This window comes from Tympanuchus pallidicinctus, unplaced genomic scaffold, assembly GCF_026119805.1.
Source record: "Tympanuchus pallidicinctus isolate F22 unplaced genomic scaffold, pur_lepc_1.0 scaffold31, whole genome shotgun sequence".
Lineage (NCBI taxonomy): Eukaryota > Metazoa > Chordata > Aves > Galliformes > Phasianidae > Tympanuchus > Tympanuchus pallidicinctus.
In genome coordinates, this window is record NW_026294749.1 from 14,853,769 (window position 1) to 14,881,051 (window position 27,283).

Here is a 27,283-nt window from a genome sequence, read left to right on the forward strand (position 1 = left end):
CCACCAGGACACCCAGCTCCCTCTCCGCAGAGCTCCTCTCCAGCAGGTCATCCCCCAGTCTGTACCGGTGCATGCAATTATTCCTCCTCAGATGCAAGACTCTACACTCGTTTTTTGTTAAACTTCATCATGAGATGTTCATTAGATGATCATCACCCTCAGAGTACAGAGTTGTCACATTCTAAGTGCAGGATTACCACCCTCCAAGGTCAGAGAGTTAGTCCTGGTATCCACCCAAAGAAATGTCACAGTATCTGTCTCTGCCAGGAAGGGTACTGCAACTCTGACTGAATTAGGAGCCACCTATGTAGCTGTCCAGACCTCCAGCTGTCTACAGTGGTAGAGTGCATGAGCCTTTCACTAGCATGGCAGAACAGTAGACAAAATAGCTATGTAAAATGTGAGGAGACAGACCATCTGCTTTGCCTTGTGGCGAGGCTACAGGATGAAATACATAGTTAAAAAGTATAATGGGAGACAAAAAGAAGGAGTAGGAAAACTATGCATGCACAAACAGGTTATTTCAAAGAAAAAAAAAAAAAAAAACAAAACACAAAGGAACACAAAGGAAAGGAGAGGATGGAAGCAAGTCTGTACTCAAAGATAAAAAGGAAAATCCTTGCCTGTTCTACCAACCCCCAGGTGCCTCTCTACAACATATATGAGGCACTGGACGTGGAAGGCCCATCTGAGGGTGAGAATAGCTCAGACTAGACAAAGCAAACAAGGAAAAGCCTTTCCCAAACATCAAGACCTTGTCATTGAAGAAACAGGTATTAGTCTGTTGAGTTACCTGTAGGGAGGAATTGCCTTCAACTGATGTGTTGAGCAGATCCTCAATCAGATCTCATGCAGAGCATCAGAGGAGAGCTATGGGGCCGGCGCCCTCCCTCAGGCTGGCTGAGGGCAGCTTGGGGCTGCAGGAACTGGTGGATGGTCTGATTACAGGGTTTTATATCTGCAGTTCTCATAAGCTTCTCTTCTCCCCTGCAGATGCACTGCAGCAACTCCAAGCCCTACAGTGGGTGAGGGCATGCTTCAGTCATGCTTCTGCTAAATCTGATGAGAACTGAGAAATTCTGAACTCATTGCATGTTTCTGTATTTGCTTAAAAAGAGCGACCAGAAACACAATTCCCTGTAGATTCAGGGTCTTTACTCAAGACCCTGAATTATTTTAAAGATTATTTTAAAGATTGTTTTCTTTTTTTTAAGGTGTGTACACATAACAAGAAAAAGGTATCAGTTAAGAAGAAAAAAATGAGAAGTGCTAGTTTAACCTATGAAACAATAACCGTCAATATAAGATAAACCAAATATTGGCAGTGTAACTAGGAGGAGGAAAAGCGAAAACTTTGAAAAATATCTGCATAGCTCTGACTGTCTTTCCCAGAACAGCACACTCAATGCAAATCAAAATATACTTGCCTTCTTCTAGACCAGTTTGATGCCTTTTGGCCCTGTTCCTACATTTGGAGAGTAAGGGTTCCAGTTAGCTAGAAATGTGGTCTAATTTCAGAAATGATTAATTCCTGTCTTTAAAACCCCTAATGACCCAGGTGTAATGCCATCCTTTCAGTGACTACTCCAAATCTCCATTCCTACAAGAAGACTATGGCTCTGTAGCTGTTGTATTTTTTTTTTTACTGCAAAACTTACAACCCCTCCCCCATTGGGTGTTGAAATTAGATAATCATTACAGTCCTTTTCAACCCAGGCTGTTCTATGATTCTATGATTCTATGACATGCTGGCTTGAATCTTGTTATGTTCTGTGTGCCTGAGAAGTACTAGCTGAAGGAAAAAACAATATGCTGATGGGCTCATTTTCTGCAATGAGGAAATATAATCTACTACTATAATCTACTAAAATAGACACATTACTTTTAGCAGTCTTCTCGGTAGTTAATGAGCTACCCTGAATACTACTGTATTGCAAAGGCAGAGTTTATGTTGGTGCTGTCATAGAGATTGGCTGTGTGGCCATTGAAGCACTTCTGATTTACTAATGATGATTCCAAGGAAAATTAAAACAGAAAGAGGTAAAGACGTTCAAGATTACCAAGTCCAACCGTCAATCTGAACTGATCAGTCTCATCACTAAGCCATGACCCTCAGTGCCCACATCCACACATTCCTTAGACACCTCCAGGGAGGGGATTCTTTCACTGCCCTGGGCAGCCCATCCCAATACTTGACTCCTTGAAGGAAATCTCACAATCAGTGCTGAACAAAATGCAATACCATCTCAGTTTGATGTACTCCAGAGTGAAATCATGCACTGCAGAAAGTAGCACTATCTAATTATTTTTCAGTTTAGCACTGATCAGTTTTTCTGAGTATTCCTTGCTGGCCACCAAGTTTGCATTTCATTCAAGTTGCAGAATAACAAGATGTATTTAGTAATTATCTAACTATAATAACCAACTGCTAAATCTTTCAAGAGCAGACAAAATAATGAATATGTATGCATTCCAAAACTAAAATGTACAAAGCAATACAATTTTACTAATAATGAGCTTTGCTTTACTGCAAAATGTCATGAGATTGTATCAGGTGACCTGCATCAGTTAAACACTGAAGTGTTTGATTTACTGCTTTGGGCTGGTCATGAAACAAATTCTCTACAAAGAAAATACCGCTCTGCTTTGCTTCTGAGACGCTGGAGCTCCCACATAGTTATCACTGTAATTGTCATCCCCAGCCAGATTAGCAGCAGTGAAGACTTTAGTGTCATCTCCAGACTATTGCAGAAGCTATATATTTGAATCAACCGCTGCTAGCTCTAGCAAAGCTTCATCTGACAAGGCAGAAGACCTAAAATATTAAGTACCGTAATTCAATAAATTTTGCTTTCAAGAGAAAACACTACCCTTTCAAGCAGTAGGATGATTTTTATTCTGAAGAATTTCCTACTACTGCCATACATTAGCTGAACCATTGATTAGCATATGCAGGAGTTTTGGCACCATCTATTCCTATCAGATTTTCCATTTATAACATGGGAAGATCACATGATTCATTCTCAGCAGGGAGCACAGAACTGCCACTGCTTGCTTCAAGGGACCCGTCACTACTCTGCCTTTTGATCCAGGACACAAGACTGACAATCATTAATATCTCTAACTTTCAGCTCATGAGCCGCTTATATTTACAGGAGAGGGAAACAGCAATTTCATGTGACTGGAGCATAGAGGCCAGGCAAGTCCATGTGTAGATGGCACAACACTTGCAGCACAAAATAACATTACATAAAGAATCAGAAGAACTACTTTTGTACTAGGGATCATACATCCTCAAGATCAGCCATTGCTGCATGGGTTATTTGGGACAATCTGGTATTTCCATTCAGGGACTTAAGTCTAGGAATTAAGATTTCTGCCAGAGGTAGAGAGTGGAAGCAAAAAAAAAAGGTATGAAGCACTAAAACAAAATTTAACATTACCCTCCTGAAGTTAGATGATGCTGATTACTGACTAAAGAAGTACCTCTGATAAACCAATCCCCTTATCCCACATATATTCAAGTCCTGTCTACACTTACACTTGCAAATGTGTCTCCCATCCACATAATGAATTTCCATCATTTTTTTTTTCTTTTTTTTTTTTTTTTTTTTTTTTTTAATCTGCACTGGTCCCATATGAAAGAAGAGGAAGGAGAGAGAGAGAGGAGAGATTCATGTCCATACTACTTATCTTCTGCACAGCAGAAATCTTCACAAAGCTATACAGTTGTAAGGGATGTTTAAAGGTCATCTAGTCCAACTCCCCTGCAATGAACAGGGGCATCCACAGCAAGATCAGATTGCCAAGGGCCTGATCCAGCCTCACCTTGAAAGTCTTCAGGGGTGGGGCATCCACCATGTCCCTGGGCAACCTGTTCCATTGCCTCACCAACTTCACTGTAAACAACTTTTCCTTATACCTAATAAAAAACTACCCTCTTTAAGCTTGAAATCATTTCCTCTTGTTCTGTCACCACAGACCCTGCTAAAGAGTCTGTCCCTTCCTTCCTGGAGCTCCCCTTTAGATATTGAAAGGCTGCTATCAGGCCACCTTGGAGCCTTCTCCAGGCTGAACACTCTTTCAGCTTGTCCTTGTAGGAGAGGTGTTCCATCCCTTGAATCATTTTTGCGGCCTTATTCTGGGTGTGCCTCAACAGGTCTGTGTCTCCTGTACCGAGGACTCCACATCTGGATGCAGTACTCCAGGTGAGGCCTCACCAGCACAGTGCAAGACCTTGCACTTGGATTTGTTGAACCTCATGAGTTTCACCTGGGCTGACTTATCAAGCCTATCTATGTCTCTCTGGATAGCATGCCATACCTCTGGTGTGCTGACCACAGTCCACAGAATGATATCCCAAGTTGAAAATTACAACATCACATGAAACCCCAAAGGCAGCATTCATTTCAGAATGTATTTATCCCATCAGTACTGGATTTTGTTACTCGAATGTGCAGATTTTTTTCACTCATCAGCTTTTTCCACTGGTATCACTCTGTACATAAATGTTATGTAATAGCATAAAAGTCACAGATGTAGAATAGCTGCAGTAAGAATTCTCCAATGTTATGCTCCCGGCAGCTGCTAGCATAGTGTATCTGCAGCAAAACAAGGAGACGTTACAACCTTTAGAAAGCTTAGTAGTTTTACCTTCCAGGATGGTGATGCAACTTGCCAAGCAGGTAACCACAGAACACCTAATCTGTACTTCAAGTCCTAAAACCGATTTTCCTAAAAACTGTAACTCTAAAAAAGTAACATGGGCTAGAGATGAGCTTTGTAACATGGGCTAGAGATAAGCTTTATGACTACATTCTGCTCTAAAGCATTCCCTCTGAGCCAGCTGAGGGAATGTTTGTTCTTCAGCAAAGTTACAAACGGGTTGAATTTGAAGAGAACTATTATTTCTTTAAGAGGGATTGAGGAAAGTGGTCAATTTTTTGCTTGCCAGGTGAGTTGCCAAGAATCTACTTCTTGTCGGTAATCACAGCTTGACAAGAGTAATTAACAAAATGTCAATTTCCTAAGGCATAACAAATAGAACTTTCATGTACCTCTACTTCCACAGAGTAAAACTTAGGTTACCTTGTAGCTGCAAAACCTTCCACACAAAGTGAATTTAATCCTTAGGGGAAGTTGTTAAAAGTCCTGCACAAAGAAAGCATGTTTTCAAGCAAAGGAGCAGAAGTTCTCTGAAATCCTTTCAGTCAAAGCCCATTAAAATGCTGAGGCAGACTCTTGACTGCCAACTGAGTTAGACAACTCTGCAAGCAATCCAAAGCTTTACTTTACAGCAGCCCTAGACTGCACTCGCAGAAAGAGGCTAGAGATGCTGAACAGAGATACGGCAGGCTAGATTGTTCCAAAAGAGAAATACCATACATATTGTCATGGTGTAGGCAGCCAACTGGGCCAAGGAATGCTTTCTGAGGAAGGGTGAATAGCTGTAGTTCTCTGCCCAAAAAAGAATGATTTAAACTGAAATGATGAATCCCTAATCTGGACAGAGGGAAAAAAAGTCTGGGAGAGGAGTCCAAAGTAGGAAAGAACCTGATATCTTGCTAGGACAAAGAGTCTTAGAATGATAGAATGGCTTAGGTTGCAGGGGACCTTAAAGATAATCTAGTTAGCTTTGAGAAGAGAAAGCTCCAGGGAGACCTCATTGCAGCCTTCTAGTACTTGTAAGCGAGCGATTATAAGTGAGCTTATGATCAAGAGGGGGACCAATTTTTTATACAGTCTGATAGTGACAAGACAAAGGGGAGTGGCTTTAAATGAAAGGAGGAGAGATTTAGGTTAGTTGTTAGGAGGAAATGTTTTACTCAGAGGATGATGAGGCACTGGAACACGTTGCGCACAGAGGTGGGGCAACTTACTCAGCTCCTGGCATGACGGCTGCAGATGGAGCTCAACTGTCTACAAGGGGTAAAAGGATCCTAGCCCAGGAGCTGGCAGGCCTCATTGAAAGGTCTTTAAACTAGGTAAGAAGGGGGAAGGGGACAAAATGAGGACTGCTGAGGCTCAGGTAGTTCAAAGTTCAAAAGTGAACTTGATGGGTGATGAGGGTGGAGTTCAAAGGGATGGAGTGTGGCAGGGGAATGCTGCCTCCCTGAAGTGTCTATATACTAATGCACGCAGTATGGGAAATAAACAGGAAGAGATGGAGATCTGCGTGCGGTCACATGGCTATGATCTCATTGCGATCACAGAGACGTGGTGGGACAGCTGGCATGACTGGAATGTTGTCATGGAGGGCTATGTGCTTTTTAGGAAAGATCGGCTGGTGAGGCGGGGTGGTGGAGTTGCTCTTTATGTAAGAGAGCAGCTTGAATGTATTGAACTCCACCTGGGGGAGAGTGGTGTAGCAGTGGAGAGCTTGTGGGTAAGAATCAAGGGGTGGGCTGGTATGGCTGACACCGTTGTGGGTGTGTGCTACAGGCCCCCTGATCAGGAGGAGGAGGTTGATGAGGCCTTCCACAAACAGTTAGAAGCAGCGTCACGATCCCAGGCGCTGGTGCTTATGGGGGACTTCAATTATCCAGATATTTGCTGGAAAAGCAATGTGGCCAGGCATGCGCGGTCCAGACGGTTCCTGCAATCTGTTGAAGACAACTTCCTGATGCAGGTGGTTGAGGAATCGACGAGGAGAGGGCTACTGCTGGACCTTATTCTCACTAACATAGAAGGGCTTGTCAGGGAAGTAAAGGTCGGGGGCAGCTTGGGTTGTAGTGACCACGAGATGGTGGAGTTCAAGATCCTGAATGGAAGAAGTAAAGCAAAAAGTAGGATTGCTATCCTGGACTTTAGGCGAGCCAACTTCGATCTCTTCCGGGGCCTACTTGGAGCTGTCTCATGGGCTAGGGTGTTCGAAGGCAAGGGGGCCTGTGAGAGCTGGTTGGCATTTAAGCAGCTCTTCTTCCAAGCTCAGGATCGGTGCGTCCCTGTGAGGAAGAAATGGGGAAGGGTGGCAGGAGACCTGTGAGGATGAGCAAGGAGCTCGTGCACAAACTCAAAGGAAAGAAGAAGGCCCATGAAATGTGAAAAAAGGGTCTGACTACTTGGGAAGAATACAGGAATGTTGTCAGGGTCTGCAGGGATGCGACAAGGAAGGCTAAAGCCTGCCTAGAATTAAATCTGGCAAAGAGGATAAAGGATAATAAAAAAGGTTTTTTCAAGTACATTAACAGTAAAAGGAAGACTAGGGAGAATGTGGCTCCCCTGCTAAGTGATGGAGGTGTTCTGGTAACGGGGGATGCTGAGAAGGCGGAGATACTGAATGCCTTCTTTGCTTCTGTTTTCAATGAAAAAGCTCCCCCTCGGGAATCTGAGACCCTGGAGGTTAGTGAGAGGATCTGGGGAATGGAAGACCTCCCTTCTGTCAGGGAAGAGGTGGTTCAGGAGCGCCTAGGCAACACCAATGTTCACAAATCCATGGGACCCGATGGGATTCATCCACGGGTGCTGAGGGAGCTGGCAGAGGTGATTGCTGAACCGCTTTCTGTCATCTTTGAGAAGTCTTGGAGGACGGGGGAGGTGCCTGAAGACTGGAAGATAGCCAACGTCACCCCGGTCTTCAAAAAAGGCAAGAAGGAAGACCCACGCAATTATAGGCCAGTCAGCCTCACCTCTGTCCCTGGAAAGGTGATGGAACAGCTTGTATTGGATGTCATCTCCAGACAACTGGAAGAAGAGGAGGTTATCAGGAGTAGTCAGCACGGGTTCACAAGGGGGAGGTCGTGCTTGACCAACCTGGTAGCCTTCTATGATGTTGTCTCTGGCTGGGTGGATAGGGGGAGAGCAGTTGATGTAGTCTACCTTGATTTCAGCAAGGCATTTGATACTGTCCCCCACGACATCCTTATAACAAAGCTGAGGTGGACAGTGAGGTGGGTTGAGAACTGGCTGACTGACAGAGCACAGAGGGTTGTTGTTGGTGGTGCAGAGTCCAGTTGGAGGCCTGTAAGCAGCAGTGTTCCTCAGGGGTCTGTGCTGGGTCCGGTCTTGTTCAACATCTTCATCAATGACCTTGATGAGGGGATAATGGCCACCCTCAGCAAGTTTGCTGATGATACGAAGTTGGGAGGATTGGCTGACACGCCTGAAGGCTGTGCTGCCATTCAGCAAGACCTGGATAGGCTGGAGAGCTGGGCAGAAAAAAACCAGATGAGGTTTAACAAAAGCAAGTGTAGAGTCTTGCATCTGGGGAGGAATAATTCCATGCACCAGTACAGGTTGGGGGATGACCTGCTGGAGGGGAGCCCTGCAGAAAGGGACCTGGGTGTCCTGGTGGATGACAGGTTGGCCATGAGCCAGCAGTGTGCCCTTGTAGCCAAAAAGGCCAATGGCTTACTGGGGTGCATTAAAAAGAGCGTGTCCAGCAGGTCGAAGGAGGTGATCCTCCCCCTCTACTCTGCCCTGGTAAGACCTCATCTGGAGTACTGTGTCCAGTTCTGGGCTCCCCCGTACAAAAAAGACAAGGATCTCTTGGAAAGAGTCCAGTGGAGGGCCACGAAGATGGTGAAGGGCCTGGAGCATCTCTCCTATGAGCAAAGGCTGAGTGATCTGGGTCTGTTCAGCCTTGAGAAAAGAAGACTGAGAGGGGACCTGATCCAGGTCTATAAATATCTAAGGTATGGGGGGCAGAATGGCGAGGCTGGACTCTTTTCAGTGGTGAGTGGAGACAGGACAAGGGGAAACGGCTGGAAATTGCAGCATAGGAAGTTCCGCACAAATGTGCACAAGAACTTCTTTACAGTGAGGGTGATGGAGCACTGGAACAGGCTGCCCAGGGAGGTGGTGGAGTCTCCTTCTCTGGAGATGTTCAAGACCTGCCTGGATGCCTACCTGTGCGACCTGCTGTAGGGAACCTGCTTTGGCAGGGGGGTTGGACTCGATGATCTCTGGAGGTCCCTTCCAACCCCTACAATTCTGTGATTCTGTGATTCTGTGGTGAATGCCCAATCTGTGGAGGCATTGAAAGCCAGGTTGGATGGAATCCTGGTCAGCCCAATCTAGAAGTTGGCAACCCTGAGGGGTCAAAAGAGCAAAAAGCAGCCAATGCTGTCAGTCTACAAGGACATGGAGATAGGAGTCCTAGACAATGGTCAATAATGAGAAATTATGAAAGGACTTAAAAGACAGACAGTATAGTGCACTATTTTCCTCTCCCCTCCTCAAAAGGCAGCTAGCTCTACCATAGAGGTACTTGAGATGCAGACTGTATTTCTCTGTTTACTGTATTGTACCTCAACAATTTTGTTGGATTTTTCCTTTTCTCCAAACTGAACAATGCCAGCTCCCTCAGACGCTCCTCATAAGACTTGTGCTCCAGACCCTCACCAGTTTCGTTGCCCTTCTCTGCACACGCTCCAGGATCTCAACATCTTTCCTGCAGTGAGGGGCCTAAAACTGAACACAGTACTCAAGGTGCGGCCTCACCAGTGCTGAGTACAGGGGATGATCACCTCCCTGCTCCTGCTGGCCACACCATTTCTAATGTAGGCCAGGATGCCATTGGCCCTCTTGGCCACCTGGGCACACTGTCGGCTCATGTTCAGCCGAGCATCAACCAACACCCCCAGGTCCTTCTCTTCTTCACACTCATCCAGCCACTCATCCCCAAGCCTATAACGCTGCATGGGGTTATTGTGCCCAAAGCGCAAGACCCGACACTTGGCCTTGTTGAACCTCATCCCATTCACCTCAGCCCAGCGGTCCAGCCTATCTAAATCCCTCTGAAGGGCCTCCCTACCCTCAGGCAGATCAACACCACCTCCCAGCTTGTTGTCATCTGCAAACTTATTGAGGGTGCACTCATCTAGGTCATCAATAAAGATATTAAACAAGATGGGCTGCAGTACTGACCCCTGGGGGACACCACTTGAAATGGGTCGCCAGCCGGCCTTCTCTCCATTCACCATGACCTGCTGGGCACAGCCCTCAGCCAGTTCCTTACCCAAAGAAGGGTAGGCCTGACCAGGCCATGGGCAGCCAGTTTCCCCAGAAGAAGCCTGTGAGAGACCATGTCAAAGGCTCTGCTGAAGTCTAGGTAGACTGCATCAACAGCCTTTCCCTCATCTACCAGACTGGTCACCCAGTCATAGAAGGAGATGAGGTTGGTCAAACACGACCTGCCTTTCACAAACCCCTGCTGGCTGGGCCTGATCCCCTGGACACTGCGCACATGCCGTGCAATCTCATCCAAGATGATTTACTCCATAACTTTCCCTGGTACCGAGGTCAGGCTAACAGGCCTATAGTTCCCCGGATCCTCCTTATGGCCCTTCTTGAAGATGGGAGTCATATCAACAAGCCTCCAATCCTCTGGAATCTCACCAGTTAACCAGGAGCACTAATAGATGGCCGAGAGGGGCTAAGCAATCACCCCCACCAGCTCCCTCAGCACCCGAGGGTGCAGCCCATCCGGTCCCATGGACTTGTGACAGTCCAGATGGAGGAGGAGCTCTCTGACTGTCTCCACCGGAATTGCTGGGGGCATATTCTGAGCAGCGTTCCAGACTTCCAGATCAGGGTATAAAAAGCCCAGAGGATAACTGGCCTGGCTATTAAAGGCAGATGTAAAGAAGTCACTGAGGACCTCAGCCTTCTCCTTGTCCTCAGTGACCACATTCCCTGCTGCATCAAGTATAAGATTAGAATTATCTTTGGTTCTTCTTTTGCCGTTGATATATTTATAAAAGGATTTTTTATTGTCTTTTATTGCAGATGCCAACCTGAGTTCAAGTTGGGCTTTTGCCTTCCTAACTTCCTCCCTGCATACCTTAGCTACTTCTTTGTGATCTCCCCAAGTAGCCTGCCCCTTCTTCCAGAGGACGTAGACTCTCTTTTTCTCCCTGAGTCTCAACAGTAATTCCCGGCTCATCCACACCAGTCGTCTTCCCTACGGCTCGCTTTACGGCACTCAGGACCACTTGTTCTTGTGCCTTTAAGATTTCGGTCTTGAGGAGCGTCCAGGCTTCTTGGGCCCCTTTACCCTTGAGAAGCAACTCCCAAGGGACCCGTGCTACAAGCACCCTGAACAGATCAAAGTCCGCCCTCTGGAAGTTCAAGAAGGTAGTTTTGCTAGTCACTCTTTTGACATCCACAAGAATTGAGAATTCTACAAATCTGTGGTCACTCTGCCCAAGACAGTCCCCAACCTTCACTTCTCCCACCAGTCCTTCTCTGTTAGCAAAGACCAGGTCCAGCAGGGCACCGCTCCTGGTTGGCTCTCCCACCAGTTGTGTAAGGAAGCAATCTTCCACGCAGTCTAGAAACCTCCTGCTTCCTCTGCGCTATATTATATTTCCAACATGTATCAGGGAAGTTGAAGTCTCCCATCAGAACAAGTGCTGGCGATCATGTGACTTCCGCGAGCTGCTCATAGAATGCCTCATCCAACTCTTCATCCTGAGTAGGCGGTCTATAACAGATCCCCACCAAGATGCTGCCCTTACAGGCCTTCCCCCTGATCCTTACCCATAGACACTCCGCTCTATCATTCCCAACCCCAAGCTCTTCAACCTCAAAACAGTCTTTCCTCATCCATCCCTTCTTTTCTTGTCCATCCCTTCTGAAGAGCTTCTAGCCATCTATCTCGGCACTCCAGTCATGGGAGTGGTCCCACCATGTTTCGGAAATAGCAACAAAGTCATAATTAACCTGACTCACAATCATTTCCAACTCTTCCTGCTTGTTGCTCATACTGCGTGCATTAGTATAGACACATTTCAGACGAGTCATCTGCCTCTCCCCCTGCTCAAGCATCATTCCTCTCTTGAGAGGCCTGTTTAGTTCCCTTCCCCCTTAATAGCTAGTTTAAAGCTCTTTCAATAAGCCCCGCTAGTTCCTGTGCTAGTATTCGCTGCCCCTTCAAGATAGGTGGGTTCCACGGACAGACAACAGGCCAGGGGCCGAGTAAACTTCCCCATGATCAAAGAACCCGAAGTTTCTGGCTCGACACCAGCCTCCAAGTCAATCATTCATCGCTTGTGCTTTCCGATCTGGCTCAGAGTCCCTCACTGCCCCTGAACGTATAGAGCAGAAGATCACTTGAGCTCCCGCTCCTTGGATTAAATGCCCTAAACCTCTGAAATCTTTTTTCATCGTGCATAGGCTTGTCTGAGCAATTTCATTACTGCCCACCTGAACTACAAGTAGGGGAAAGTAGTCAGATGACCTAACCAGCTTTGGGAGTTGCCTGGTTATGACCCTGACCCAAACCCCAGGAAGGCAGCACACTTCCCGATGGTCTGGGTCAGGTCTGCATATGGGGCCCTCCATTTCTCTGAGAAAGGAGTCACTCACCACGACCATCCTTCTTTCTTTCCTGTCAGAGGCAGGCTCAAGGTGTGGGGGTGACTGCCTCGCCCTAGGCTTTCTTCTAGGCAGATCCTCCATCACCTCTCCAGTCACTTCCCCTTCAACTTCCAGCATCTGGAACCTGTTACTTAGAAGGAGTTGTGGAAGCAGGCTAGGCAGGCAGGGGTGTCTTTTGTGACACCGAGTCAGGACTCTTTTCCAACCTACCTCATCAGTGAGGTCTGAATGACTGTGACAGGGTAGGGGGTCCACCACCTGTCTGGGTTTTTTTTCCTGGAGCCCCTCCCTCTGTAAGCCAGTGAGTCACTCCACCAGTCGATCTTCTGCTCACACTCCCTGATGGTCCTAATTTTCTTGACCTCATCCTTGAGCTCCACCAGGCTGAGCAGCTCGTCCACCTGCTCACACCTCACACAGGTGAAGTCCCTGCCACTCTCCGTGGCCAGAAGTAGGCTCAGGCACTCCCTACAGCCAGAGGCCTGAACAGCAACATTTCTCAGTAAGCTTTCTGTCTGGGTTGCCACGGTCTCCTTGGAATAAGCCCACTGTCTAGTGGAGACCATGTTTCAGCCTGTGGTCTCAGAGACTGCCAAGAAAAGCAAGGAGGGACCAGAGCTTACAATTCTCACCACTGGACCCACCTCCCACATGCACATATGTGCATCCTATGGGAAGCGTGGGCTGTGCTTGCTCACTGAACCTCCCCTTTCTCAATGAACAGAAACAATGATTTCTCATCTGATGTGTCTCGTGTTGGGAAGCTCCCTCTCAGGAGCTATTTAAGGCTTATTATCAGGTGCAAAGGTGTGGGTGGGTGTTTAAACCATGCTGCTAATGTGCCAGATCCACTCCTGGTGACTCAGGAGCCCACCCACAAGCTGCCAGCTCCCAGCACAACCCCAGTGCTGATGCTAGCCTCAAAAAAGCCTTAAAAAAGCTTTAAAAAGAGCTTTTTGATTGGCATTTTTTTACTCCAGATCCCTTGCCAGCACAGACTTATCTGCTCAAAAGCTAGTCTCCGCAGCAAAAAAGTCCTTCTAGCAATCCCTAGCAAAGTAAGCCATTGTCCTATAAATGAAGTTATCTTACAGGTTACCTGGCTATAAACACTGTGCTCTCACACTGATAACTAAAGGTTAAAGGACTGTGAAAGCGGAGAACACATACAATGCTTGAGTTTATTTTAAAAACAACCAACAAGTGACCAAATGTTCTGAGCAAAAGGTTGTATCTTTATGTAATCTTACTAGATACACTTCGGAAATAGTTAACTATGTACAATTATACTAAGCACACACATACACACACACAAAAAAAAAACAACAAAAAGAAACAAATGCAAAAAACAAGCAAAAAATTCTTTTAACCTAATTTAGTACTGTAAGGATAAAAACAACCCAAATACCAGAATACTAAGATTCCTACCCTTTCATTAGGTTTGCTTGTGGTCTCAGGTAAGACAAATGCTCTGTGACTCAGTTTCCTCAATGAAAAGAATGGGAATGCAGCATTTTCTCACTACAAGCGTGTTTTCCAGATTAGGCAGTGCACTTATTTTTCATAAAGTACCCATTTAAGCTTCTGATGGCAGGTGCTATATAAGCACAGCGAATGATTTCCTTGTGTTTCTCCACTTCCCTCTGAGGGAGCAAACACCTTCCTGTTATGAGCAAATGCAGCCAGGAGCTATATACCTCAGTGACTGTGGCTGACTGATGTGGAATTGGTTATGCAAGTAGGCAGCAAGGAACACTAAATTGGTGTTACAAATAAACGAATAAACAAATCTTAGGCAAAATGTACAGGTGAAAACCTAGTACACAATAAAAAACTGTATGGTCCTGAAATTGGTGTTCTGTTTCTAAAGATCCCAATTTTTTTTCCCAGTTTAATTTTCAAACAATTTCAGTACTAATGTATAACTGCGGAATGCACATGGAGAAAACACTGAACTGGTTATCTTCCCCAAATTTAGAAACCACTTGTTCTGAAGTTCTGTTTGGTAAAGCAAACTGTGGCACTCACAGACCAACTAAGCACTGGAACATAAAAAACATTTTCTCCAGTGCAGGAGAAGAATGCCCTTAGTTGAGCTATTGGCATGTCACCTCCTGTGGATCCCCTGTCAATCACACTAGTGTCTGCATTGCTGGTGCCAAGATAGCATCTCACTGGGGTGCTCCACAAAGGTTAATGCAGACAGCAGACAGGCAGCACTTGGCGTGTAAGGAAACAGAGCAACCATTTCACTTGCATATGAAAGGTCAACAAAACAGAACAACATTTTCTTCTTTCACACAGGCCCAATGAAAGGCATATGGCAAAAAAGCCGTGAGTTCATTGTTAGCTCTACAATGTAATTGGAAAAGGAACAACTGGATTCTGGCACTGGCAGGTAAAGTGATGGAAAAGAAACAGAGCAGGGAGCAAGGTTGCTAGTGATCAGGGAGTTGTCTTTGGTAATATCCTACTCATTTTTTCCTCAGTGAATAGAACAGAACAATCTACGGAGAATGAGGAGTTACCCTGTAATTTAATTACTCAGGTTACTTTTTGCATTGTACACAATGTGCTGATATTAAGCTCAAGCTACTGCAATAAAAATCCCTTTAATTTAAGCTCACTACCAAATGCTGCTGCTGTGATTAATAGTTAGCAAATGGGAGGTGATAAATCAAATAGAATTACGGTGTTATTTAGATTTCACACACCTCTTATCCCACTCAGTTTTTCTAGCGAAATACTTGTTTGTCATCTTGTTGCCAACCACACAAATATACTCGCTCTGCCCTGAATGTTTCTTATAATGTGGCACCATCACAGCCCAGTGACTGTCAAACACTGCACCATTAATGTCTCACAGACTTCGGTGATCTAGGGGCAGAAGCTGCACAGCTGACACTGAAAGTTGAGAAGAGGCAGGAACCACTGAAGGGTGATGTAAGGATGAAGAGAAACAATATGGATGGATGGTTCTTCCCCCCGAGCTGTCACCCAGCAGTACTCAGCCCCTTCATGTGCACTTTCCAGCCCTTGCCAATGTATGTGGGTTCTGGAATGCAGCCGGAAGAAGCTTGCTGACAGCCTGCTGATATACAGTAAAATCCACTGCTGTGACAGCTTTGTGCTTATCCCAGACCACAATGTTGGGCCCTTCCTTCTTGAGGAAGCGATATGTAATGGCAAACACATAAAGCCTTCATCAGTCACTCGTCAGTTACAATTACCAATTGCAACCATTTGTCTAATCACAGCCTGCAGTAACTGCTGTACTTAAACATCTCAAAACTACTTTAAAGATGGAAATGTTTAGGGTAACTACTACATAACTACCTTTACATTTTGTAGCACTGTACTAACTCATATTTCTGTCCCTTTTTAGGTTCAGTGTATATTAAATAATTACTTACATACACCCCACTCATCTATGTGCTGATGGTGACAATGCAGTTGGGAAACAGCAGAGCAATCTCAGAAACCTTGCTTAATGTGCAGCCGTCTGGACACTCAGCCTCGTAGTTCATCTCTGTTGAGACTTTAAATACGTTGCACCTCATATCTGACTATAAAAGAAAAACAAAAACTCTCCTCTTCCTCCTCCTTCTCCTCTGCTTGCAAGATTATCTGCCATAAAATTATTCTGCATCTGTCCTGGATTCAGAATTTGTTCTGAGTTCCCATTTCCCTTTTTCAGCCCAAAGATGTCAAACACAGTATCCCGAGCTTAAAAGTCAGAGGACTTCCAATGTTCAGAAGCTAGACCAAAGAGGACAGAAAACAGTTTGACCTTCAGTACCTACTTAATTTGCTGAATTAATGGAAGTATGGATCCCTGAGGGTGGAAGGAGGCGTATTTGTGTGTTTCACTGTCATGATTTCATGGTTTTTCATCGGTATCCCACATCATAATATCATGAAGTGCACTAGAAGTTAGAGAGTTAATGCTGCAGTTCTGTGGACTGTTGATATATGCCATGAGTTCTGGCATATCTGAAGAATGAACTACAGCTCCCAGAAGACTTTGTTTTTCTGTTTGTTATCCATTTTGAAGGAAAGCTAAAATGGACTAGGAGTCACAAGATTTGCTCTTTTTTGCTTTCTGGCCACTTTGACTACAGAATTAGAGTGACCTGCAGAACCTCCTTCAGACTCACAGAGAGTCTGAATGAAGGTAGTTTATTAGTTTTTAAGGTGCCACATCAGTGCAGGGGGCTAGCACTGCCCCAGCTGCACAACCAGTGGCTCGTAAGCAGACATATTTATACCACACAATAGGCACACTCATGATTCTGCAAAGTAAGAAATGCTACCTCACTCTAGACAGTGGGTTGTCCTATGCTAACTAATTCCGCGAATGTCTTCTTGCTTTTCACTCCTTCTTGGACATTTGCAGTGTGTAGTTAGGCCCTTTTGAATATGGCTTCCTTTGTGGTGGTTGGTTTGGTTTCTTATCTGAAATCATTAGACTGGAATTCCAGGAATTTCCTACTTTGCAGTGTGCCATCATAAGTGAAAGCCCAGTCCCTTTTCTAGCAGGCTTCTCCCAGTTCCCACCTATTCCTAGTAAGCCACTCCTCAATCTCCGCCTCTGAAGTGAGTGCTCCTTTCCTCATCTATTTCTGTGAAATTCAAGTGGAAGTGTGGGGGGGTCCCCCTTGTACATGTACAACCCCCCTGTACAAGGACCATCCTAGGGTCTCTGCCTCCAATCAGAGTAAGGGCTTTGGTTTCAGAAACTCTCACTTTCTTTTCTTTATTTATTAGCTTCAATTCAAATCCTATTGTATTATATTGCATTATCTCACATTCCACTACTATATTTAGTAAACTAAGCTTTCTTCCTTAGCTTGTTGCCACCATTTTCCTTCATCCAGGACCAGTTATCTACCTTTTCCCTTTTCCCCTCTGCTCTTCTCTCCCCAGGCCATGGATTAATGGGTCCATTTGACCCCTTGTCACACAAACCAGATCAAACTGTGACATTCATTTTTTCTCACAAAACATTAATATCCACTTTGCTGCACCAAAATGGGTGTTTATCTAAAGATCTAGAGGACAAAATCCAACTCTCTCCACAGTTCTAACACCAATTATTTTCCTGTTGCAGTTAATCATCTTTTTTCCAGTAGCACAGGACTACAGGCAGGATGAGGAGCACTGTTTAGGCACAGAGTAACAGCTAGTCTCTGCCCCAGAGAGTTAATGAGACAAACAGCAAGAGAAGAGGCACATCTGACTAATAGGAGCTAATGATGTGTTCCATCCCTAGTTCCAGCCTGCTGTGCTGCCCACTCAGACAGCGAGTAGTCCTGTGAGCCATAGTAACTAGTATTGTTTTTTTTTAAAGGCTATCTTCATCATAAGTAACTGCTGAAGGGTTTCTTGAAAAGCGAATCACAGGATGTACACCGCAAAACTGGCAGAGAAAGCCAGGGAGTGCTGGTGCAAAACTAAGACTGACGAGCACCATGGGAATTGTTACCCTGGCAAGTTGGAAAATGGCATAAAATGGAGAACAAATCACAATAGTTAGTAAAGTTCTTCTGAGGACAGACACTCAGCTGGGACACAAGTAATTCTGGTAGCAGTAAAAGGAATACAAGCCAATCTCAAGAGCCACTGACAGCTATGTTTTCCCAAGGAATGCAAAATGAATTGCCAGCAGGAACGCACCCAAAATTCCAAGCAAGGCTTTAACACTTCGGTTCTGTTGTAGAACAATACTAATGCTCAAGCAGGCATGAAGTGTAATAAAAGACAGCCAGAAGGAGCACGTGTTATGTGCTTACCTTCAGCCTGCCCTCCTAGTGCACAGTGCAGGCAAACAGCACAACCTCTACATGCATACACAGCAAAGAGTTGTCTCTCAGAGCCCGCCAGTGTTGATTTACATTTGACAAAAATTCATTTGCAGGCTGCTGGAATGTTACAATGTAAACACACTAACACTTTGCAATTAACAAAAAAAGGAGTGATATTTAATTTTTCTACTACAAACAGCTAAGACTTGTGTTGATGTTAATGTTTCACTCCAGAACTTGAATTGATGAAAATTTTCCTACTCTCCACCAAATTCCTTGCATTGGCCAATCTGGACTGCATTTTAATCTGGATTGAAAATCTGTGCATAGCAGATGAAGCCAAAGAATAGTGGTAACCGTTAGCACAGGAAAAAAAAAAACAACAACAACAAAAAAAAACCAACAAACACCCAAATTCATATCCACTGAATTTGGATTGTGTGGCTGATTCACTCAGTTCTGGGTGTCTTGCTCTCATGCAACTCTGCAGACATCGTACCATATTCTAATGCTTTTAGAAATTCCATGGAAAACCTTATGACTGCTTAAATGTGGTGTGTATCCAGAACCCTTTTCTTCCAGAACTGTCATATCAGTGACTTGTCGCAGGGTTCTGACAGTGATATAGGCTGATTTGCTTAGCAATACAGACTAGAACATTAGTTTAAAACCAATGTATTGGTTTTGCAAAAGGAATCCATAAGTGATAGTTCTAAAACTTTCCATTTCAGCTTTAGTGGGTGAACAGTCTTGTTTTTCCTCAATGATTTTGCACTGGTGACACGATAGAATACTTTCTATCTTCTGCCTCAATGATTTTGCTTCATGAGAATTACTGGAGTCACAACAGAATACTTTCATCTTTTGCCTCAAAATGTGCAAGGACATTTTCGTCAGGTTCCACATACATTGTTTTTAAAAAGTGATTCACTATGGCCTAACAAGCAATGGAAATGTTCCAAACTGTAGAAAAGTGAATGATAGTGAGTCAAAGGCTTTAGTGATGAAGCTGATGGTGAAGAAAGGGGAAGAAGTAGGTGGGCACTCAACCACCCTGAATAACACTGAGCCTGCCAGAAGGGACATTAATACACATCTATGAGACCTTGAAAAAGAGCGAATATGTATGCCAAAGAAATGCACATATACGTCTTAACTGTATAAATGTAGAACCAGAACTCTGTCAAGTTGCCTGCTGTGCATCATGAGGAATAAAGGAATGCCACTAACACCACACTGGAGTTAGGGTTTTCTTCCTGGATTTCGGATGACAGTAGGAAACCACATCTTCTGAACTGCAGTAAACAAGTCACATGCAAGAAATATTTGCAAGTCATTTGTTTTTTCATGTCTTCATATTCTGCCCAGACATTCAACAGCAAAATCAGGATCAATTTTGTAATCATTGTAGTGATAAGAAGTACATAAAAATGTGCAGAGCTAGACAAGGGAGTTTTGCAGTGTTAGATTAAAATGGGAACCAGCACCAATACCTAGACATGGATACTGGGATTTAAGTTTCTGGCACATTATTTTACGTACAGAAAAGCCATTTCACGTATATATGAAGGTTGTATCTCCTGCCACAGAGCTTGACTTTAGTATACATATGTACTTCTGCAAGTGTTTAGCTTTACACACTGGATAATCCCCTTGTATTTAACAAAATGAGCCACAAGTATGAAAATACCAGGGAGGCTCAATCATTGGATAAATTTGAGGCTTAAACTCTCCTAGTTCAGTGAAGTAAGAAACAGAGGCACTTCCAGATTACCATACTAATAGTTAGAGTCAGTTTGTAACTTTTCCATTAATTCCACAAGCTTGGTATCAAGCTCTAATGCTTTTATAAAATATTAATTCTTCAACGTACACTGGAGTACATCATGAAAAAGTGAGTTTGTGAGGGTTTTACAGTTATTTCAGACATTTGAAATACTTCTGTGTATCAGAGCTGTTCATAAGAGAAAGTTCACCTGATACTCATCTTGTTCATAGGCCTGTGCAATGGCTTAGGTTGGATGGGATCTTAAAGACCATCTCACTCCCTGATGTGGGCAGGGACATCCCCCACTAGAGTAGATTGGCCAGGGCCCCATCTAATCTGGCCTTGAAGAACTCCAGGGATGGGGCATCCACAGCTTCTCTGGGCAGCTTGCTCCAGTGCCTCATCATCCTATATGTAAAAAATTTCCTTCTAATATCCAAATTAAATCTCCCCTCTTTTAGTTTAAAACTGCTTCATTTTGACTTGTTACTACATGTGGTGACAAAGAGACACCTGAAGTCCCCTTCAGGTACTGGAAGGCTGCAAAGAGGTCTTCCTGTAGACTTCTCCAGGATGAACAAGCTCAACTCCCTCAGCCTTTCTTTGTAGAAGAGGAGCTCCAGCCATTGGATCATCCCCATAGCCTCCTCCAGACCCATTCCACCAGCTCCAAGTCTTTTTAATGCTGTGAACCTCACAGCAAAACATAGTACTCAAGGTGTTGAAGGCTAAAACATCTTAAACTGTATAATGAATGGGTTCTATGGCAGACATGCTTAACTAGCTTATTTGAGTTTTAGTGAATACTGTTAAAAATTAAAGCTACTCTGTTTAATGCATTAAAAATAATTTCATATAAAGAAAATATGCTTTTTTTGGGGGGGGGGGGAAGGGAAGGAAGGCAAGGGAAGGAAGGGGTTGGCTAAATTTACAGAAATGAAAACTAGGATTTGATATGTAAAACAAATGCAAAACTGACCACGCTTCAGCTTCAACTGACTAGACTCAACTATCCACAATAGCAAATTCTTGTAAATATTATTAAATAATGTTAGGAAATATAAAACATATTAAAAACCAGAATGCTAAATTTCAAGTCACCATCACCCAATTTCAAAATACAGTAAGAAAATACCTTGAAGAATACTGAGTCATTCATGTCACAATTTTAAAGTCTATATTAAGTTCTTAGATTCTTAATCCAGATTCATCATATCAAAGCTTTCCATAATTGTGCTTTTTAAGCTATATCAGTGCTCTATAGAATGGAAAAACTTCTGACATCTCTATAATTGTTTTTCATCTCTCTCTCTTTTTTTATTCTTTTTTTAACAAGCAAAACAAACCATATGATTCTCTCCAACTCCTTTGCTTTAAATCAAGAAGCAAGAAGTACAATTGCTCAAGCAGCTGACTAGAAAATAGTCTTAAAAATGGCATAATTAAGTGGCATGGCAATCAGCAGTGATGCAGTGGTACTGCTGTTGTGTGTGTAAATTATAGAACAAAGCTTTGCGCTTGGGAAACCTAAATGTACAATTCTGAGGTTTCTTATTTGAAATTAGATAATAAATACTCTGTCTCATGCTTACCAGCAGGAGAATCTATTCATCACAGAATATATTTGTACAACACAGAAAGGAAAAAAATCCTAATTGGATCAGACTTTATGGAGAAACTGTTAAGAAGGAATCTCCAACACTGAAACCTTAGAAAAAAGGAATTCTAATTAGGTTTTCAAGAATGGCTTAGGTATATGGATACTGCTACAGAAAAATCTATACGGACTATAGGATCTCTTGATTTCAATTCCATGCCCAATTACGTGGATTTACTATTTTTTTATGACATGCACCACCACCTACTTAAAATATATTAAAAATATTCAGACTTACTAAAAATGTTTCATTGGTTTTATCAGTATTTCATTAAATAGAGGAGAAAGCTTCAAAATGTAAAAATCACAGCAAGCACAACTACTGCATATAGATTAAGACTTCCACTGATCCATGGAGACATGCTACACACATTCACCTGTTAGTATCCCATAGACACACTTGCACTTGGATATAATAGACAAAGAGGATGACTGAAGAAATGCCAAGGTTGCGAAGACATGGACCAGAGAGTTATGGGACGTTAGAATTTAAATTTCTCTGTGAAATTTTAATTCAGGTTCTTTAGCATTCACCCTTTAATTATATGATCAAATTAACCAAGCAGACCAGACTTAAGCAAAAAGTATCTTCTGAACTGGCAGACTTTGGGCCCTGTCTATTTACAAGGCCTTATTTACTGTATGGATTTAAGCCGCAGAGAATGTGTGTACATTGCTTCCTCGTGGGGCTCACTAAAACAGAACCCGTAATCCCACTGCATGTGCTCAGCTGCTCCAGAGCAATGGCACAATTGATCACAGTTGTCAACATCAATTGAGTCTTAGAGATAAAACCACAGGCTTCACTTCTGAGCATCCTTCTCTGCTCTGCTGGACCAGGGTAGAGCCCTCAGGAACCTCAGCAGACTGAGAAAAAAACACCTGATGTGTATGTCCACAAACCACCTGTTGGGAGGCAAACTCCAAACAACTCTTGAATGGGAGGACCTGATATCACAAAGTAATAGGAAGCTTTCCTTCTTGTTTTTAAATCCAACGGCTAAAGCCATCTCTTGCTACTGGATCAAAGTCTGTAGTAGATCCTGAGGACACTTGAGCTGAGCAGGCTACTGACAGTAGCTGTAGGTTGTTAGCCCCAAATAGCAATAGGAAATGAGGGGCCACTAACAGCAGAGAAATAACATCACCAACAAAATTGAGGCATCAGTTCAGAGCTTCAAAAGGGAATATGCCATCCACCTATTTAATCACCTCTGGCTTTATTTTCTCAGCCTCTTTATTCTCCCCACAATTTGACCTTGTATTTCCTTTCTTCTCTCCAATACTCATCTCCGATCCCAAATGTGATCTCCTTGCATTCCATTTTTCCTTCTGTTTCACTTTCTCTTCCCCTTCCTGCTGTTCCCTGATTCCCCCACATGCATACTCTGCCCCAAAGAAGTCACAGTTACTTCTAAAGCAAGATATGCATTTATCTATTAGACATTTTTACTTTCCAACCCACCTGGAAAGAATAGATTTGCTTAATGTTCTGTAACTGATATGTGCATTTAAGAGTAGTAGTTTCAGAACACAGTCATCACATTAGTTGTCACTTGTTCATTAACTACACATCAGAATGCCATAAATAACTTACAGCCAAAACATAACTTTTCGTAAGTATACAACAACAGTCAGTAATGACATCTACCAGAATCCCGTCCTCTCCAGAGCTTTATACAACAGGAGGGAAAAATCCACTTCTTACTCTTTTCCACTAATGCCCTGTCAATAGCAGGGAGAGAAAAAGGGGTGCATGGGCCCTTCAGAAGCAACATAGAAAGCATTTAGAAAAGGAGCAGTGAATGAAGAATTGAGACACACCAGAGGGAATCACTGCTTGTGATTAAGGTATAAGAATAGATGAGTGCTGAAGATGTCCCTCACTGCAGTGTATCTAGAGAGAAGAGATCAATCACGTATTGGAGTACCTACTAAGATTCAAACAGAACAAAAAGAATGAAAAGCAGAGATTACTGCTGACACTTACAACCCCCTCAGAATCTAAATAGTGAGTTGTCTGAGCCCTTTTTTGTTTTTCGCTCAATGCTTGATTTCTGAGGCATTTCTTGCAATAAGACTTTGACTTGTCTAGGAAATGAGAGATGGATATTGCTGTGTGGCAAACAACATCACTTTGTGGACAATTTTACATTTGAAAGCATTTCTTTGGAGCTGTTTGCCTCTGGAGGAGAGTGCTCAGGAATTTTTATTGGCAGAAGATCTGGCCTGTGACCAAATAACTCCAGCTTGGTATGGGAGAATTGGAGAATGACATCATTGTGTCCTGTGAAAAACAGGATGCAAGTGGGCACCTCCCTGCTCCCTCTAATCTCCTGGCAAGGCCTGGAAAATGGGAACAAAGGAGTTTTTGCTGAGGTCCCAAAGCCAGAAGCTGCCACTCCAAAGAGAACAGACTCAACCACTTTGGACCTATAAATAAGTTGGTACTACCACTGGAAAGTTGTCATTGTCAACCAAACAGCTGCAGATCAACGTCTGAACTATGAGCAGTGCTGAAATTGGTGGCGGAGACTCTCTCTTGCTTTCTCCAAAGACTACTTGCTTTTATTTCCTATATTTTCCACTGTCTGTCTTCCCTTCCCCATCTTCCTAAACTACTAGGATTTGTAATAAACTGGTCGGGCTAACATATGACCCGCTGTATCTTAATCTTGCTGTCGGGTATACATATATTAAAAGAACATCCTTTCCCTCCTATGAATTAGAGTGAGACGTGTTTGTTAACTGTGCCATCACATACAATTTTTAAAGTTATTTTAAAACTTTAGGAGACTCCAGCCAGACATGACTGATTTCTTCTCATCCTGATTCTAGCTCTTTTGTGATCCTGTTGAGAACACTGGAAATTGGCAAAAAATAGCCACACACCTCAGAGAGCTACCTTTTGTTTGGAAATCTCCTAGCAGTGTGACATTCACATTGATTATGGATCTGGGCACTTAAATATGAAAACAATTAAAGCATATTTGCAAGGGATATGACAAATGAATATCTGCATTCTGGCTAGTGTTTCATTGACTTTCACTCAAATGCAAAACGATGTTTCAGCATTGCCTTTACAATTGTTCAAAAGATATGATTTTCCAATATCCACATGCTGACTGATGAGAATTTCTCTAGGACTAAACATCTTCAGTATGAATTCAAAGGTCTCTTTCTTGGACAAATTCTGCTTCGAAACCCACTGAGAAAATTTCAGAGCCACCACTGAAATCCATAGACTTTATATTTACATCAGTCTAAATGGTAGCTCCCTGAAGACCTCTCTCTTCTCCAGAATGGTGCTTAGTGTTTACAACTCCTACCCTTCAGTAGTAGCAGGTTGTTTCTGGTTTTCAAGTGATTTTAGAATTCTCACCAATCTTTTGCAATCAAAGAGTTGAGAATGATCTATATCAAAACTGGGCTTAAGCAAAATACCTATTTCTTCATACCTCCAGATCATATTTTCATTAACAGAAGGAACCGAAGTTATTATTGAGGGGATGTAAGGGAAAAAAAATAGTATTTTGCTCTGTTGATCATCTCTCAGCTCAGCTGTTACACTACTATTAATAAAGAAATCAGTTTGTGTAGCTGGAACGTGTCATAGCAACACAGCTAAACAAGTGCCACCAGTTCACTTCAGGATGTTCTTACCTACCTGTAAGGAACCTACCCCTCTGGACCTACCTGACAGGAAAAATCTCAAACCCTCACCTCAAGCTCCTTCATGTAGTCTGGCTGAGTTTTCCAGCTGCTGTCCAGAAAATCATGCACCTCCAGCTTTAGGAGCCAAGCACCACTGAACTCCGTGTTCATCTCTCCTTTAATGTACACAAAGTGGTATCATCACAGGCAGTGCTAAGTAGTGCCTATGCTGACTCACACTGATCCATTGGGAAGCCAGGCTGCCCCCTCCAGAACATCTGCTTTGCTGTGGAAGCATTTAAATAGGCTTCACCATGTAATAAATAATAAATGACCTGGGAGGCAGGCAGCCTCCTGCAGGCAAACAGCTTGAAAAAGATCAAAAATGCCCAAAGCTTTGGGAGCAGTAGCAGCATTTCTGTCGCTGGATTATCCAGGGTCCTAGCACTGCAGTGATTAGGGAAAAATAACTCACTGAAGCTCTGCAGATAGATCCCATCTAGTGACTTGCAGAATCAAACTCTATTACCATGAAGCTGTTATAAAGAAGGCATGCTTATTCAGTGCTGTGCATACACGCTGAGTGCAGGGGACGGGGAGGGGATAGCCTCTCCTAACCAGCATGCTGCAAGGTTCTGTGTTTATAAAATGAATACACACATATTTGTAATATTTCTAAGAAAAGTAGTGGTTGTTACAACTACTTCAAGAGACTCATGACAGTATTCCACGCCCTTTCTATACTCCAAACTCCATCCCTAACTATTGCTTCTATGCACATGCGGTGCCTGCTGGTGGTCGTCCTGGTGGTTGTGGGGATGAAGGCTGTATGTCTTACTCGCAATGTGCTTCTGACCCCAGTGTAGTTTGGGGAAGTATTCCAGATTCAATTGTGGTTCAGTTACTAGGATGCAGCTCCTTGGGTTACCAATCAGCAGGCTCCTTGGGTTACGGTTGAGGTACCCCACATCTTTCCCATTATTTCTGTTCAACTACTTTTACAATATAAAAAATTACTCCTTTATTTACTAGTAGACTGGGAAGTTTGGTACCAGTGAAGAACAAAAGAAGAGAGAGAGGAAGAGGAAAGCAGAGAGGAAGAGTGGGGAATTCAGCTGTGAAACTTTTTCACTCTGTCACTGAAAATGTACATACTTCCACAAGTGTAGTAAAGTGTGCCATATAAACTGTTATCAAACAGGTTGGAGTGATTACAGAAATAGTTTCACTGGTATGTAGATACTTGTCCTCTGTCTTAATTTATGGCATTTTCCAGAATGCTCCCTTACTCTGGCTTTCCTTCTTCCTTTTATTCTTTCCAAGGAGTTACTAACTTTTTTCATGTTCTCCTACCACACTGTGAATGGTTTAACGGGCTGGTTCGGCCCAGTTCCATGACTAGCAGGGCACAGGGATTTCGCAGATCCATGCCACCAGAAAAGGGAAACTGGGAACTCCAGAATAATTAAAAACAGCAGAAACAATCTCAGGCTGAGACACTAAATATAGTATCGGAATGCATGATAACACACTATAAAACAATATAATTGGAATTAAAGCTAATAAATCAAATACAATGAGAGATTGTCTGAAAGCCTTACAAAAGCGATGTGTGCAGTCGGGACAAGCAGCAGGGAGGAGAGGCTGATGAAGAAGGAAGGTCTGATGACCTACCGAGGCCTTGTAACTGTTCCCCCTGAGCTGAAATGTTAACAACACAGCAAACAGACTTCTGGGGTATGTAGCTCTTCTTCTCTTCTGGGACAGGTGCCCAGAACTGGAGCATTAACACCTTAACTCCCAGTGCACTACATGATATTATGATGTGGAATACTGATAACCAAAAATCATAAAGCCATGACACACACAAAATCCCATGGCTTTTGTAATCTGCTAGTCCCATTTGCAACTCCCAACGTCAACAAAAACTGAAGTGAAAAAAACAGCAAAGAATTTACTTTAACAATGTAAACAGTGTCAGAAAGATTTGGGATCTTGTTTTTCCACCTGTGAAGTCTGCAGTCAGCAGATGTACAGGCAGAGGAAGGTCTTGCTCCTGTTGCTATTGTTATTGCTTTT

The 27,283-nt window shown here is 43.4% G+C and overlaps 1 protein-coding gene and 1 long non-coding RNA gene across 3 annotated transcripts in view; one reads left to right on the forward strand and one right to left on the reverse strand.

Moving 5' to 3' along the window:
- LOC128087815 (uncharacterized) overlaps positions 1-27,283 on the forward strand; it is a 150,925-nt gene that overhangs the window by 41,361 nt on the left and 82,281 nt on the right. The window lies entirely within an intron of this gene.
- TPK1 (thiamin pyrophosphokinase 1) overlaps positions 1-27,283 on the reverse strand; it is a 200,321-nt gene that overhangs the window by 29,621 nt on the left and 143,417 nt on the right.